At 38.7% G+C, this 17490-nt stretch overlaps 1 pseudogene; it reads left to right on the forward strand.

The window, feature by feature from the left end:
* LOC106502873 lies at positions 259-1170 on the forward strand (annotated as a pseudogene).

Below are 17490 nucleotides of genomic sequence, written 5' to 3' on the forward strand. Positions count from 1 at the left end.
ATTAGTTGTTTGTCAGTTGCTTCATTTGCTATTATTTTCTCCCATTCAGAAGGCTGTCTTTTCACCTTGGTTATATTTTCCTTTGTTGTGCAGAAGCTTTTAAAACATGGTATATGAATCAGTTGAGTATTTAAACAATCTAAAATGACATATAATGGGAAGCTGATAACACCAATACCTTAAATCATGACATATTGATCAATTTTTTACAGAAAACAATGTAAAAAACTCAAACTCAATGGATGAAAAAAAAATTCCATGGTGAAGGAAGTCATACCTTTAGGATTTATGATGGACCCGTTGTTACAGAGAGATCTCTATTATATCTTCCTCATCGTCTATATTAGCAGCCTTTTAGGGAACATCACCCTGATTTCTCTGATCTGTGCTGATTCTTGGCTCCACGCACCCATGTATTTTTTCACTGGGAATCTTTTCATTCCTGGATCTCTGGTATGTTTCCGTCTATGTCCCCAAAATCCTGATGACCTGCATCTCTGATGACAAGAGCATCTCTTTTGCTGGCTGCTTAGCTCAGTTCTTCTTCTCTGCTTGACTGGCCTACACTGAGTGCTACCTGTTGGCTGCCATGGCTTATGACGATGTGGCAATCTCTAACCCACTGCTTTACTCCCAAGCCATGTCCCCAAGGTTATGTGTCAGTCTCGTTGCAGCTTCCTACTTTAGTGGCTTCGTGAACTCAACCATCGTCACCAGTGAAACATTTACCTTGAGCTTCTGAGGGAACAATGTCATTGATGATTTCTTCTGTGACCTATCCCCCTTGTCAAGTTGGCCTGTGATGTGCAGGAAAGCTACCAGGCTGTGCTGTATTTCATACTTGCCCCCAACATCATCACTCCCACTGTGCTTATCCTTGCCTTCTGTCTTTTCATCATTGCTGCCATCTTGAAGTTCCGCTCCACCCAAGGCTGCTTAAAGGCCTTCTCCACCTGTGATTCTCACCTGACAGCTGTCACCTTGTGCTGTGGGTCAGTTCTCTTCATATACTCTCAGCAAAGTATGAGCTATTCCCCAGAGAGGGATAAATTGGTGTCCATGTTATACACAGTGGTGATTCCCTGGTTGAATCCCTTGATCTATAGCTTAAGAAATAAAGATGTTAAAGAAGCCTTGAGGAAAATGTTAGATAGAGCAAATTTTCTTTAGCAAAGGCTTTGGTAAACAGGGTATTCTTTTTTGTTTGTTTGTTTTTGATTGGTTTGCTTTTTGAAGGTTAGTTTCTATGTTATTGATAACAGTCTATAAATCTCAGAAATAAATAAATTAAGCAAAAGATAAAATCACTGAATAATGTAGAAATACCAGTCTGTATTTGTCTTTTTAAGTTGGCATTGATGTTCTTGGAAGGAAAGTTATGACCAACCTAGACAGCATATTAAAAAGCAGAGACATTACTTCGTCAACAAAGGTCTGTCTAGTCAAGGCTATTGTTTTTCCAGTAGTCATGTATGGATGCGAGAGTTGGACTATAAAGAAAATGAGTTCTGAAGAACTGATGATTTTGAACTGTGGTGCTGTAGAAGACTCTTGAGAGTTCCTTAAACTGCAAGGAGATCCAACCAGTCTATCCTAAAGGAGATCAGTCCTGGGTGTTCTTTGGAAGGACTGATGTTGAAGCTGAAACTCCAATACTTTGGCCACCTGATGCAAAGAGCTGACTCATTTGAAAAGACCCTGATGCTGGGAAAGATTGAGGGCAGGAGGAGAAGGGGATGACAGAGGATGAAATGGTTGGATGGCATCACCAACTCAATGGACATGGGTTTGGGTAGACTCTGGGAGTTGATGATGGACATGGAGGCCTGGCATGCTGCGGTTTATGGAGTTGCAAAGAGTCAGACACGACTGAGTGACTGAATTGAACTGATGGTTGTTCTTGAATACTTTGTTTTTGTATTTTTAATAGTTTCTTTTTTATTATAAATTTGTTTATTTTATTTTTTAATTATTATTTTTATAAAGTTTATTTTACAATAAAGTATTGATTTTGCCATGCATAAACATGAATTCGCCGTGGGTGTACACGTGTTCCCTACCCTGAACCCCCCTCCCTCCTCCCTCCCCATACAATCTCTCTGGGTCATCCCAGTGTGCCAGCCCCAAGCATCCAGTATCATGCATCAAACCTAGACTGGCGTTTCGTTTCTTATATGATATTATACATGTTTCAATGCCATTCTCCCAAATCATCCCACCTTCTCCTTCTCCCACAGAGTCCAAAAGACTGTTCTATACATCTGTGCCTCTTTTGCTATCTCACATACAGGGTTATCATATATATGCATTAGTACACTGTATTGGTGTTTTTCTTTCTGGCTTACTTCACTCTGCATAATAGGCTCCAGTCTCATCCACCTCAGTAGAACTGATTCAAGTGTATTCTTTTTAATGGCTGAGTAATACTCCATTGTGTATATGTACCACAGCTTTCTTATACACTCATCTGCTATGGACATCTAGCCTGCTTCCATGTCCTGGCTATTATAAACAGTGCTGTGTGATGAACATTGGGGTACACGTGTCTCTTTCAGTTCCTATTTCCTCGGTGTGTATGCCCAGCAGTGGAATTGCTGGGTCATAAGGCAGTTCTATTTTCAGTTTTTTAAGGAATCTTCACACTGTTCTCCATAGTGGCTGTACTAGTTTGCATTCCCACCAACAGTGTAAGAGGGTTCCCTTTTCTCCACATCCTCTCCAGCATTTATTGCTTGTAGACTTTAGGGTCACAGAAATTCTGACTGGCGTGAAATGGTACCTCATTGTGGTTTTGATTTGCACTTCCCTGATAATGAGTGATGTTGAGCATGTTTTCATGTGTTTGTATGTCTTCTTTGGAGAAATGTCTATTTAGTTTTTTGGCCCATTTATCAATTGGGCCGTATATTTTTCTGGAATTGAGCTGCAGGATTTGCCTGTATATTTTTGAGATTAGTTGTTTGTCAGTTGCTTCATTTGCTATTATTTTCTCCCATTCTGAAGGCTGTCTTTTCACCTTGCTTATAGTTTCCTTTGTTGTGCAGAAGCTTTTAATTTTAATTAGATCCCATTTGTTTATTTTTGCTTTTATTTTCAGTATTCTGGGAGGTGGGTCATAGAGGATCCTTCTTTAATTTATGTCGGAGAGTGTTTTGCTTATGTTCTCCTCTAGGAGTTTTATAGTTTCTGATCTTACATTTAGATCTTTAATCCATTTTGAGTTTATTTTTATGTATGGTGTTAGAAAGTGATCTAGTTTCATTCTTTTACAAGTGGTTGACCAGTTTTCACAGCACCACTAAATACCTATGTATAAAAAAATTATAAAACACTGGTGAAAGAAATCAAAGAGGATACTAATAGATGGAGAAATATACCATGTTCATGGATTGGAAGAATCAATATAATGAAAATGAATATACTACCCAAAGCAATCTACAGATTCAGTGCAATCCTTATCAAGCTACCAGCAGTATTTTTCATAGAGCTAGAATAAATAATTTCACAATTTGTATGGAAATACAAAAAACCTCAAATAGCTAAAGCAATCTTGAGAAAGAAGAATGGAACTGGAGGAATCAACCTGCCTGACTTCAGGCTCTACTACAAAGCCACAGTCATCAAGACAGTATGGTACTGGCACAAATACACAAAGATATAAATATAGATCAATGGAACAAAATAGAAAGCCCAGAAATAAATCCACACACCTATGTACACCTTATCTTCAACAAAGGAGTCAAGAATATACAATGGATTAAAGACAATCTCTTTAACAAATTTATTTATTTTAATTGGAGGCTAATTATTTTTTAAAATAAATCAGTCTGGAATAATTGGAAAAAGTACTAAGCATTCTAGCTCAGAACAGAGTTTATAGTATTACTGGAATCCTAAGAAGTTTTTTTTTTCTTTTTTCTTTTTCGTTATAATTGACAGCTTTTTAATTATTGGAAGTATAATACTGTAATCACTAATATAGAAGAATAATATTTTTTATGCAATCACTGTCATGATTAGATAGATGAAATCTGGTTTCAATCAGAGAAATCATAGGTAAGGAAAAAAAGAATGCAAACACAGATCTTTTTATTGCAGAGGTACTTATTCATTTGTTATGAGTTAGTGCTAGTTGGTAGTTCCTAAGTACAATATCTACTGTAAAATTTCATTCAAAATAAATTTATGCTTCTTTTCTGATTTTCGTATTTTTGCTTCCTGTGACACAAAAATTTCCTTGACAGCATATGTAGGAAACAATGACTATATTTAGAGCCATGGCAAGCTTCCAACAAAATAATATTTTTCCAAACAAATAAGAGTGAAGGGCCAAGGAAGAGCTTCTGTATGAAACAGACAGAAATGCAGAAGGAGATAGAAATATATAATTATAGAGGTAAAAATATTTCAAAAGCTTTACATCCAAGGGAGGATTTAGAATTTGTTAAGGCTGCCATATCAAAATACCAGAGACTGAATGTCATAAACAATTGAAATGTATTTCTTACAGCTCTGGAGGCTGAAAGGGCAAGATCAATGAGTCAGTATGGTTGGTTTGTTCTGATGTCTTTTGCCTTTGCTGGCACGTGTTCACTTACTTACTTTCTCCTCACATGATCTTGTGTGTGTGTGTGTGTGTGTGTGTGTGTGTGTGTGTGCGCGCACAAAAGCATCCATAGTATCTCTTTTCCTGTTTCCACTTTTTTTTTAAATTTTTATATACATATCAGTCAGATTGCATTAAGGTTCATTCTAGCCATCTTATTTTAAGTGAATTTCCTTCATAAAAGCTCTATCTCCAAATAGAGTCACATTCGAAATTATTGGAGGTTACATCTTCAATATATGAATTTTAGAGGGTTGTGATTCAAGCCATGGCACCAAGAATGGATAATGTTTCCTGATAAATGAGACAAGGAAGTGTATCCTGGACAGATAGTGAAACACAGGAGAGGGAAAAAGCACTATGAATCACCAAACAATATGGACTAGAAAAGTCCAATTAGTACAATTTGGAGTTTTGATTATCACACACATGCTGCGTGTGCTAAGTTACTTCAGTCATATCCAATTCTGCAGCCCTATGGACAGTAGCCTGCCAGGCTCCTCTGTCCATGCAATGCTCCAGGCAAGAATACTGTGGGTTGCCATGCCCCTCTCCAGGGAATCTTCCCAACCCAGAGACTGAAACCACATCTCTTAAGTCTCCTGCATTGGCAGGTGAGTTCTTTACCACTAGTGCCACCTGGGGAGCCTACACACAGAATCGCACACAGGTATGATTGCATTTGACATACTCATTTTGAGAGTGGGCTTTTAATGAAATACTCCTCATCTCATCATATTCTAATTAATATGTTATCCCCAGCTCCAAATGAGCTCTAATTGTGTCTTTACAGAGGGAGGCACATATTTCTGGGCTTCTCTGTAGAAGAGATCCCAAAGGACTACTGAGGAAACATATTATATCTAACAAAGCTCCCTAAAACATCAGAGGGGAGGGCAAAGGATGTCACTTCCAGGAGTGTCCTTCCTAATCAAGGGTAAGCAACTAGGGTCAGGGTCAGCTCAGTGGTCTGGCTTTTCTATGACCTCAGATAGAGTCTGGTCTGGCTCTCAAAGGCTCATTCTTATGCCACACACACACACACACACACACACACACACACACACACACACACACAGAGTCTTCTAACTTGAATTGCATTCATGTTATATGTAACCCTCATTTAGAGTTCTAATTCAGTCTGGTAGCAATGCTGGGTCATCATATATTCATGTACACAGTAGAGAAAATAAGAGGACAACAAAAGACATGTTTTTTTGACTCTAGTGGTTCTAATAATGCTGTTCTGTTCAAACGGCTAGTGTGTGATATTTTCCTTCTTAGTCCTCATTTTCTGGTGTTATAAGAATGCATTCTTCCTTCGAATTTTAAGTGCTTCAGTGAAGGCAGAAAGGGACAGAGCTGTTTCAGGGATCACACGACTTGAGAAGTCCTTCTATATGGGAGGCTCAACAGGACTGGCTCTGACATTTTCTTTGTTGCTTATTTTATTCTCTTGTTAGTTCCAATTTATCTCAAATTCAGAAAATATTTTAGTTCATTTTGGTGGTTATGAATCTTCTCTTTAGTTACTCTTTCTTTCCATTAGTGACATAATATACTGACCACTTGAGGGAAAGTGTGCCCTGGGGAGTTTGAGCAAGGTTAGAAAGTAGACATCTTCAAATTTAAAAGGTAACTACTCATTAATTAATTTTAAAACTATTTATCAAGTGCCAATTAGATGCCAAGAACTGTTCTATACTTTGGAATACAGCAGTAAACAAAACGGAAAAGTCTTTCTGATCAGTGTTGTTACATTCTTGTGAAGAAAGACAGACAATAAACTTAAGCAAAAGAGGAGGATTGCAGTTGTTGTCCAGTCACTAGTTGACTCTGACTGTAAGTGACCCCATGGACTGCAGCACTCCAGACTTCCATGTCCTCCACTATCTTTGATAGTTTCCTCAAATCCATGTCCATTGAGTCAATGATGCTATCTAGCCCTTTCAACCTCTGCTGTCCCCTTCTCCTTTTGGCTTTCAATCTTTCCCAGCCTCAGAATCTATGTCTGGGGAAAAAGAGTAGGATCTGAACAGAATAAGAAGGATGGGGGTTTTTGGTGGGAATGCGATATAAAATTTAAAACAGATTGATGAGGATGGGCAGAAATGCCAGAAAATGTTATTTGATAGAAACTTAAAGAAGATGAGAGTGTGAGTCTTGCAGATATCTGGAGAACAGTGTTCACAGTGGGGAACAGATAGATTCAATATATCTGATGCTGAGCAAGGGCTGTTATTCTTAAGAAACATTGAGAAAGTCTATGAGGTTGAAACAGAAATAAAGGAGGAGTGAGTCTTAGAAGGTAAGGATCTGTAGGATATTAGGGACATTACACAGACTTTAACTTAAAATAAATTTGTAGGTTTCTTTTCTTTTCTTTTTTTTAAGAACAAGAGTTACATGAATTCCTTTCTTATTTTTGTAAATAACAATACCAACTGATACATTGAAAATAAACTATAGGGGAACAAATGTGTAGACCAATTTGAAGGATTTTGCAATATTTTTGGCAAAAATGTTAGTAGTTTGACCAAGATGCTACCAGTGGAGGTGATGAGAAGGGCTCAGATTCAGGGCATGTTTTGAAGGCAGGGACATGAGGATTCTTTGGAAGTTTGAAGAAGAGGCAGGAGAGAAGGAGGGTAGGTTGATTCTAAATGTGTGGCTTGAGTAGCATTTACTAATAATAAGAGAAATGAGCAGATCACTCTGTTTGGGGGAATGAGGGCTAGGGATTCAGCTGTGAACATATGAAGCTCAAAGTATTTATCACTCATCCCATAATTATAGAATACTAACATTGCAAAGAAACTTAGGCTTCTTTTAGGGGTTGAGTTTTTAACCTAAGAATCATAACTACTGAATCGATAAATAGATATTTAGGGATTTGTCATCTCTCAAAACTTTTGACTGTTTCAGTTTAATTCAGTCTCTCAGTGTGTCTGACTCTTTGAGGCTCCATGGATTGCAGCATGCTAGGTTTCCCTGTCCATCACCAACTCCTGAAGCTTGCTCAAACTCATGTCCATAAAGCTGGTGATGCCATCAACCATCTCATCCTCTGTCTTCCCCTTTTCTTCCCATCTTCAATCTAGCCCAGCATCAAGATCTTTTCAAATGAGTCAGTTTTTCACATAAAGTAGCCAAAGTATTGGAGTTTCAGCTTCAACATCAGTCCTTCCAATGAATATTCAAGACTGATTTCCTTTAAGATGGACTGGTTGTATCTCCTTGCAATCTAAGGGACTCTCACTAGTCTTCGCCAACACCATAGTTCAAAGGCAAACATTCTTCAGTGCTCAGCTTTCTTTGTAGTCCAATTCTCACATCTATATATGACTACTGGAAAAAAAAACACATAGCTTTGACTCTATGGACTTCTTTTTTTGGGGGGGTGGGTAAAGTACTGTCTCTGCTTTTCAGCATGCTGTCCAGATTGCTTTTCTTCAAAGGATCAAGTGTCGTTTAATTTCATGGCTTCAGTCACTATCTGCAGTAAACTTGGAGCCCTCAAAAATAGTCTCTCACTGATTCCATTGTTTCCCCATCTATTTGCCATGAAGGGATGGGAACAGATGCCATTATTTCAATTGTCTGAATGTTGAGTTCTAAGCCAACTTTCTAACTCTCCTCTTTCACTTTCATTAAGAGGCTCTTTAGTTCTTCTTCTCTTTCTGTCATAAGGGTGGTGTCATCTGCATATCTAAGGTTACTGATATTTCTCCCAGCAATCTTGATTACAGCTTGTTCTTCATCCATCCCAGCATTTCACATGATATACTCTGCGTATTAGTTAAATAAGCAGAGCAACAATATACAGCCTTGAAATACTCCTTTCCCAGTTTGAAACCAGTCTTTTTTTTTTATATTTCACTTTTAACTGTTACTTTCTTGACCTGCATGCAGATTTCTGAGGAGGCAGGTGAGTTGGTCTGATATTCCCATCTCTTTAAGAATTTTTCACAGTTCATTGTGATCCACACAATCAAAGGATTTGGCATAGTCAATAAAGCAGAAATAGATGTTTTTCTGAAACTCTCTTGCTTTTTTGATGATTGAATGGATGTTGGCATTTTGATCTCTGGTTCCTCTTCCTTTTCTAAATCCAGCTTGAACATCTGGAAGTTCACAGTTCACGTATTGCTGAAGCCTGGCTTGGAGAATTTTGAGCATTACTTTCATAGCATTGTGAGATGAGTGCAATTGTGCAGTAGTTTGAACTTTCTTTGATATTGCCTTTCTGAGGGATTGGAATGAAAACTGACCTTTTCCAGTCCTGTGGCCACTGCTGAGTTTTCCAAATTGCTGGCATATTGAGTGCAACACTTTCACAGCATCATCTTTCAGGATTTGAAATAGCTCAACTGAAATTTCATCACCTCTACTAGCAACCTAAGGCCCACTTGACTTCACATTCCAGGATTTCTGGCTCTAGGTGAGTTATCACACCACTGTGATTATTTGGATAATGAAGATCTTTTTTTGTACAGTTCTGTGTATTCTTGCCACCTCTTCTTAATATCTTCTGCTTCTGTTAGGTCCATACCATTTCTGTCCTTTATGTGGTCATCATTGCATGAAATATCCCCTTGGTATCTCTGATTGTCTTGAAGATATCTCTAGCTTTCCCCATTCTATTGTTTTTCTCTATTTATTTGCACTGGTCACTGAGAAAAGCTTTCTTATCTCTCCTTGCTATTCTTTGGAACTCTGCGTTCATATGGGAATATATTTCCTTTACTCTTTTGCCTTTTGCTTCTCTTCTTTTCTCAACTATTTGTAAGGCCTCTTCAGACCACCATTTTGTCTTTTTGCATTTCTTTTTCTTGCAGATGGTCTTGATCACTGCCTCCTATACAATGTCACAAACCTCTGTCCATAGTTGTTCAGGTACTCTATCAGATCTAATCCCTTGAATTTCTTTGTCACTTCTACTGTATACAGTGGAAGTGAGAAATAGATTTAAGGGCTTAGATCTGATAGATAGAGTGTCTGATGAAGAATGGAATGAAGTTCGTGACATTGTGCAGGAGACAGGGATCAAGACCATACCCATGGAAAAGAAGTGCAAAAAAGCAAAATGGCTGTCTGGGGATGTCTTACAAATAGTTGAGAAAAGAAGAGAAGCAAAAGACTAGAGATCTCTTCAAGAAAATTAGAGATACCAAGGGAAAGTTTCATGCAAAGATGGGCTCAATGAAGGACAGAAATGGTATAGACCTACAAGAAGCTAAGATATTAAGAAGAGGTGGCAAGAATACACAGAAGAACTGTACAAAAAAGATCTCCATGACCCAGATAGGCATGATGATGTGATCACTAATCTAGAACCAGACATCTTTGAATGTGAACTCAAGTGGGTCTTAGAAAGCATCACTACGAACAAAGCTAGTGGAGGTGATGGGATTTTAATCAAGCTGTTTCAAATCCTAAAAGATGATGCTGTGACAGTTCTGCACTCAAAATGCCAGCAAATTTGGAAAACTCAGCAGTGGCCACAGGACTGGAAAAGGTCAGTTTTCATTCCAATTCCAAAGAAAGGCAATGCCAAAGAATGTTCAAACTACCACTCAATTGCACTCATCGCACATGCTAGTAAAGTAGTGCTCAAAATTCTACAAGCCAGGCTTCAGCAATACGTGAACCGTGAACTCCCTGATGATCAAGCTGGTTTTAGAAAAGGCAGAGGAACCAGAGATCAAATTGCCAACATCCACTGAATCATGGAAAAAGCAAGAGAGCTCCAGAAAAAAACATCTATTTCTGCTTTATTGACTATGCCATAGCCTTTGACTCTGTGGATCACAATAAACTGAGGAAAATTCTGAATGAGATGGGAATACCAGACCACTTGACCTGCCTCTTGAGAAATCTTTTTTTTTTTAATTTCATAAATTTTAAAATCTTTAATTCTTACATGCGTTCCCAAACATGAACCCCCCTCTCACCTCCCTCCCCACAACATCTCTCTGGGTCATCCCCATGCACCAGCCCCAAGCAAGCTGCACCCTACGTCAGACATGGACTGGCGATTCAATTCTTACATGACAGTATACACGTTAGAATTCCCATTCTCCCAAATCATCCCACCCTCTCCCTCTCCCTCTGAGTCCAAAAGTCCATTATACACATCTGTGTCTTTTTCCCTGTCTTGCATACAGGGTCGTCATTGCCATCTTCCTAAATTCCATATATATGTGTTAGTATACTGTATTGGTGTTTTTCTTTCTGGCTTACTTCACTCTGTATAATCGGCTCCAGTTTCATCCATCTCATCAGAACTGATTCAAATGAATTCTTTTTAACAGCTGAGTAATACTCTATTGTGTATATGTACCACAGCTTTCTTATCCATTCATCTGCTGATGGACATCTAGGTTGTTTCCATGTCCTGGCTATTATAAACAGTGCTGCGATGAACATTGGGGTACATGTGTCTCTTTCAATTCTGGTTTCCTCAGTGTGTATGCCCAGCAGTGGGATTGCTGGGTCATAAGGTAGTTCTATTTGCAATTTTTTAAGGAATCTCCACACTGTTCTCCATAGTGGCTGTACTAGTTTGCATTCCCACCAACAGTGTAGGAGGGTTCCCTTTTCTCCACACCCTCTCCAGCATTTATTGCTTGCAGATTTTTGGATCGCAGCCATTCTGACTGGTGTGAAGTGGTATCTCATTGTGGTTTTGATTTGCATTTCTCTAATAATGAGTGATGTTGAGCATCTTTTCATGTGTTTGTTAGCCATCCGTATGTCTTCTTTGGAGAAATGTCTATTTAGTTCTTTGGCCCATTTTTTGATTGGGTCATTTATTTTTCTGGAATTGAGCCACAGAAGTTGCTTGTATATTTTTGAGATTAGTTGTTTGTCAGTTGCTTCATTTGCTATTATTTTCTCCCATTCAGAAGGCTGTCTTTTCACCTTGCTTATATTTTCCTTTGTTGTGCAGAAGCTTTTAATTTTAATTAGATCCCATTTGTTTATTTTTGCTTTTATTTCCAGAATTCTGGGGGGTGGATCATAGAGGATCCTGCTGTGATTTATGTCGGAGAGTGTTTTGCCTATGTTCTCCTCTAGGAGTTTTATAGTTTCTGATCTTACATTTAGATCTTTAATCCATTTTGAGTTTATTTTTGTGTACGGTGTTAGAAAGTGATCTAGTTTCATTCTTTTACAAGTGGTTGACCAGTTTTCCCAGCACCACTTGTTAAAGAGATTGTCTTTACTCCATTGTATATTCTTGCCTCCTTTGTCAAAGATAAGGTGTCCATATGTGTGTGGATTTATTTCTGGGCTTTCTATTTTGTTCCATTGACCTATATGTCTGTCTTTGTGCCAGTACCATACTGTCTTGATGACTGTGGCTTTGTAGTAGAGCCTGAAGTCAGGCAAGTTGATTCCTCCAGTTCCATTCTTCTTTCTCAAGATTGCTTTGGCTATTCGAGGTTTTTTGTATTTCCATACAAATCTTGAAATTATTTGTTCTAGTTCTGTGAAAAATGTGGCTGGTAGCTTGATAGGGATTGCATTGAATTTGTAAATTGCTTTGGGTAGTATACTCATTTTCACTATATTGATTCTTCCGATCCATGAACATGGTATATTTCTCCATCTATTAGTGTCCTCTTTGATTTCTTTCATCAGTGTTTTATAGTTTTCTTTATATAGGTCTTTAGTTTCTTTAGGTAGATATATTCCTAAGTATTTTATTCTTTTCGTTGCAATGGTGAATGGAATTGTTTCCTTAATTTCTTTTTCTACTTTCTCATTATTCGTGTATAGGAATGCAAGGGATTTCTGTGTGTTGATTTTATATCCTGCAACTTTACTATATTCATTGATGAGCTCTAGTAATTTTCTGGTGGAGTCTTTAGGGTTTTCCATGTAAAGGATCATATCATCTGCAAACAGTGAGAGTTTTACTTCTTCTTTTCCAATTTGGATTCCTTTTATTTCTTTTTCTGCTCTGATTGCTGTGGCCAAAACTTCCAGAACTATGTTGAATAGTAGCAGTGAAAGTGGACACTCTTGAGAAATCTGTATGCAGGTCAGGAAGCAACAGATAGAACTGGACAAGGAACAACAGACTGGTTCCAAATAGGAAAAGGAGTACTTCAAGGCTGTATATTGTCACCCTGCTTATTTAACTTCTATGCAGAGTACATCATGAGAAACGCTGGACTGGAAGAAACACAAGCTGGAATCAAGATTGATGGGAGAAATATCAATCACCTCAGATAGGCAGATGACACCACCCTTATGGCAGAAAGTGAAGAGGAGCTAAAAATCCTCTTGATGAAAGTGAAAGAGGAGAACAAAAAGTTGGCTTAGAACTCAACATTTAGAAAACGAAGATCATGGCATCCTGTCCCTTCACTCCATGGGAAATAGATGGGGAAACAGTGGAAACAGTGTCAGACTTTATTTTTTTTGAGCTCCAGAATCACTGAAGATGGTGACTGCAGCCATGAAATTTTAAGACGCTTACTCCATAGAAGAGAAGTTATGACCAACCTAGATAGCATATTCAAAAGCAGAGACATTACTTTGCCCACTAAGATTGGTCTAGTCAAGGCTATGGTTTTTCCTGTGGTCATGTATGGATGTGAGAGTTGGACTGTGAAGAAGGCTGAGCACCGAAGAATTGTTGCTTTTGAACTGTGGTGTTAGAGAAGACTCTTGAGAGTCCCTTGGAATTCCAGGAGATCCCACTAGTCCATTCTAAAGGAGATCAGTCCTGGGATTTCTTTGGAAGGAATGATGCTAAAGCTGAAACTCCAGTACTTTGGCCACCTCATGCGAAGAGTTGACTCATTGGAAAAGACCCTGATACTGGGAGGAATTGGGAGCAGGAGGAGAAGGAGACGACCCAGGATCAAATGGCTGGATGAAATCACGTACTTGATGGATGTGATTCTGAGTGAACTCCGGGAGACGGTGATGGACAGGGAGGCCTGGCGTGCTGCGATTTATGGTGTCGCAAAGTTCGGATATGACTGAGTGACTGAACTGAACTGAACTGTACAAGTGTAAGGGATTTGTTTTAGGTCATACCTGAATGGTCTAGTGGTTGCCCCTACTTTCTTCAGTTTAAGTCTGAATTTGGCAGTAAGGGCTTCATGGTCTGAGCCACAGTCTGCTCCAGTTTTTGTTTGTTCAATCACAGGAAATTTTGGATGCTGGAAAGAAGATAATAGTCCTTTTAATGTGTTCTCAAAGAGATCCATGAGTCCAAAAATTTAATCCAACTCAGGTAAAGAAGGAGGAATTCATAATTATAATAAGCAAGCTCACAAGATGGTATTTAGGGAAACAAGAATGTGAGAATCTTAAAGTGAAAAGAACAGCGCTCTTCTGTGGTGCATCACATCTTTCTCTGCAATCCAGATGGTGAGAATGGTCCATGTATCCATAACTACATGCATATGTAAGGATTGTTAATCTGTTCTTCTGGAGAAGGGAATGGCAACACATTCCAGTATTTTTGTCTGGAGAATTCCATGAACAGAGGAACCTGTTGGGCTACTGTCCATAGGGTCACAAAAGAGTCAGACATGACTGCAGACTAACACTAATCTGTTCTTACACATGATGTTGTAGACAACCTTTCTACTCTTATCTTTATGATAGATTCTATCAGTTCAGTTCAGTTCATTGCTCAGTGATGTCCGACTCTTTGTGACCCCATGAATCACAGCACACCTGGCATCTCTGTCCATCACCATCTCCCAGAGTTCACTCAGACTCACGTCCATCGAGTCCGTGATGTCATCCAGCCATCTCATCCTTGGTCGTCCCCTTCTCCTCCTGCTCCCAATCCCTTCCGGCATCAGGGTCTTCTCCAGTGAGTCAACTCTTCTCATGAGGTTGCCAAAGTACTGGAGCTTCAGCTTTAACATCATTTCTTCCAAAGAAATCCCAAGGCTGATCTTCAGAATGGACTGGTTGGATCTCCTTGCAGTCCAAGGGACTCTCAAGAGTCTTCTCCAACACCACAGTTCAAAAGAATCAATTCTTTGGAGTTCAGCCTTCTTCACAGTCCAACTCACATCCATACATGACCACAGGAAAAACCATGGCCTCCCCTAGACCGACCTTAGTGGGCAAAGTAATATCTCTGATTTTATTTTATTTTTATTTTATTTTATTTTGGAAATGACTATGCTTTTTTTTTAAGATTTGAAATATCTTTAATACTGCAGTAATATTCTATGACATGGGCTCCTAGAATTTATTTCTAGTCTACTACGCATGTACACCTGTGGTGGATTCATGTCAATGTATGGCAAAACCAATACACTATTGTAAAGTAAAATAAAGTAAAAATAAAAATTAAAAAAATAGATAGTCATGTAAGAATTGAATCGCCAGTCTATGTCTGACGCAGGGTGCAGCATGCTTGGGGCTGGTGCATGGGGATGACCCAGAGAGATGTTGTGGGGAGGGAGGTGGGAGGGGGGTTCATGTTTGGGAACGCATGTAAGAATTAAAGATTTTAAAATTTAAAAAATAAATAAATAAATAAATAAAATAAAATTAAAAAAACAAAAATAAAAAAAATAGATAAATAAAGAATACTACATGACTATGCTTTTAAGAAAAAGTAATTTACACAAGCAAGCTATGCACCAAATGAAACTTTTAAAATTTAAATAAATTCAGTTCAGCTCAGTCACTCAGTTGTTTCCGACTCTTTGTGACCCCATGAACTGCAGCATGCCAGGCCTCTCTGTCCATCACCAACTCCTGGAGTTTACCCAAACTCATGTCCATTGAGTCAGTGATGCTATCCAACCATCTCATCCTCTGTTTTCCCCTTCTCGTCCTGCACTAAATCTTTTCCAGCATCAGGATATTTTCCAATGAGTCAGCTCTTCACAGCAGGTGACCAAAATATTGGAGTTTCAGCTTCAACATCAGCCTTTCTAATGAATATTCACATCCTTTAGGACGGACTGTTTGGGTCTCCTTGCTGTCTAAGGGACTCTCAAGAGTGTTCTCCAACACCACAGTTCAAAAGCATCAATTCTTCAGTGCTCAGCATTTTTTATAGTCCGACTCTCACATCCATACATGACCACTGGAAAAACCATAACCTTGACTAGATGGACCTTTGTTGGCAAAGTAGTCTCTGCTTTTGAATATGTTGTCTAGGTTGGCCATAACTTTCCTTCCAAGAAGTAAGTGTCTTTTAATTTCATGTCTACAGTCACCATCTGCAGTGATTTTAGAGCCTAAAAAGATAAAGTCAGCCACTGGTTCCACTGTTACCCCATCTATTTCCCATGAAGTGATAAGTCTGGATGCCATGATCTTAGTTTTCTGAATGTTGAGCTTTAAGCCAACTTTCTTACTGTCCTCTTTCACTTTCTTTTTGGACTCTGAAGGAGAGGGAGATAGTGAGATGATTTGCAAGAATGGCTTTGAAGCATGTATACTATCATGTAAGAATCGAATCAACAGTCTATGTTCGATGCAGGATACAGGATGCTTGGGACTGGTGTACAGGGATGATCCAGAGAGATGATATGGGGTGGGAGGTGGGAGGGGGTTCATGTTTGGGAACTCATGTACACTCGTGGTGGATTCATGTCAATGTATCGCAAAACCAATACAGTATTGTAAAGTAAAATAAAGTAAAAATAAAAATTAAAAAAAAAAGAAAGTGAAAAGGACAGTAAGAAAGTTGGCTTAAAGCTCAACATTCAGAAAACTAAGACCATGGCATCCAGATGTATCACTTCATGTCTCTGCTTTTGAATATACTATCTAGGTTGGTCGTAACTTTTCTTCCAAGGAGTAAGCGTCTTTTAATTTCATGGCTGCAGTCACCATCTCCAGTCATTTTGGAGCCCACCAAAATAAAGTTTGACACTGTTTCCACTGGTTCCCCATCTATTTCCCATGGAGTCATGGGACCGGATGCCATGATCTTCGTTTTCTGAATGTTGATCTTTAAGACAACTTTTTCGCTCTCCTCTTTCACTTTCATCAAGAGGTTTTTAGCTCCTTTTCCCTTTCTGCCATAAGGGTGGTGTCATCTGCATATCTGAGGTTATTGATATTTCTCCCAGCAATCTTGATTCCAGCTTGTGTTTCTTCCAGTCCAGCGTTTCTCATGATGTACTCTGCATATACTTTAAATAAGCAGGGTGACAATATACAGCCTTGAAGTACTCCTTTTGCTATTTGGAACCAGTCTGTTGTTCCATTTCCAGTTCTAACTGTTGCTTCCTGACCTGCATACAGATTTCTCAAGAGGCAGGCCAGGTGGTCTGGTATTCCCATCTCTTTCAGAATTTTCCACAGTTTATTGTGATCCACACAGTCAAAGGCTTTGGCATAGTCAATAAAGCAGAAATAGATGTTTTTTCTGGAACTCTTGCTTTTCCCATGATCCAGCAGATGTTGGCAGTTTAATCTCTGGTTCCTCTGCCTTTTCTAAAACCAGCTTGATCATTAGGGAGTTCGCGGTTCACATATTGCTGAAGCCTGGCTTGGAGAATTTTGAGCATTGAGTAGGCATGACGACCTACTCCAGTTTTCTTGCCTGGAAAATCTGTATGGACAGAGGAGCTTGGTGGGCTACAGTCCATATGGTCACAATGGTTTGGACACTACTGAAGTGACTTAGAATGCACACTCATATACTTGATTTATGCTTGTTTCTTTCTTCTGATCTTCAGTATCCCTACTAACGTTTTATTGTTTCATATATAAAACCAAGAGAAATGTTTGTGTATTTGTCTATTTCTTTTTGTAACTTTTTTTCCTTTAAACCTTGAGGCTATATTATTAACCACATCAAATAATGAACTGGCATTTTTCCTTTTATCATGGATAATTTCTATCCCTTCTATGATATATAAAGTCTAAAAATT

This window comes from Capra hircus, chromosome 15 (genome assembly GCF_001704415.2).
Source record: "Capra hircus breed San Clemente chromosome 15, ASM170441v1, whole genome shotgun sequence".
Taxonomy (NCBI): domain Eukaryota; kingdom Metazoa; phylum Chordata; class Mammalia; order Artiodactyla; family Bovidae; genus Capra; species Capra hircus.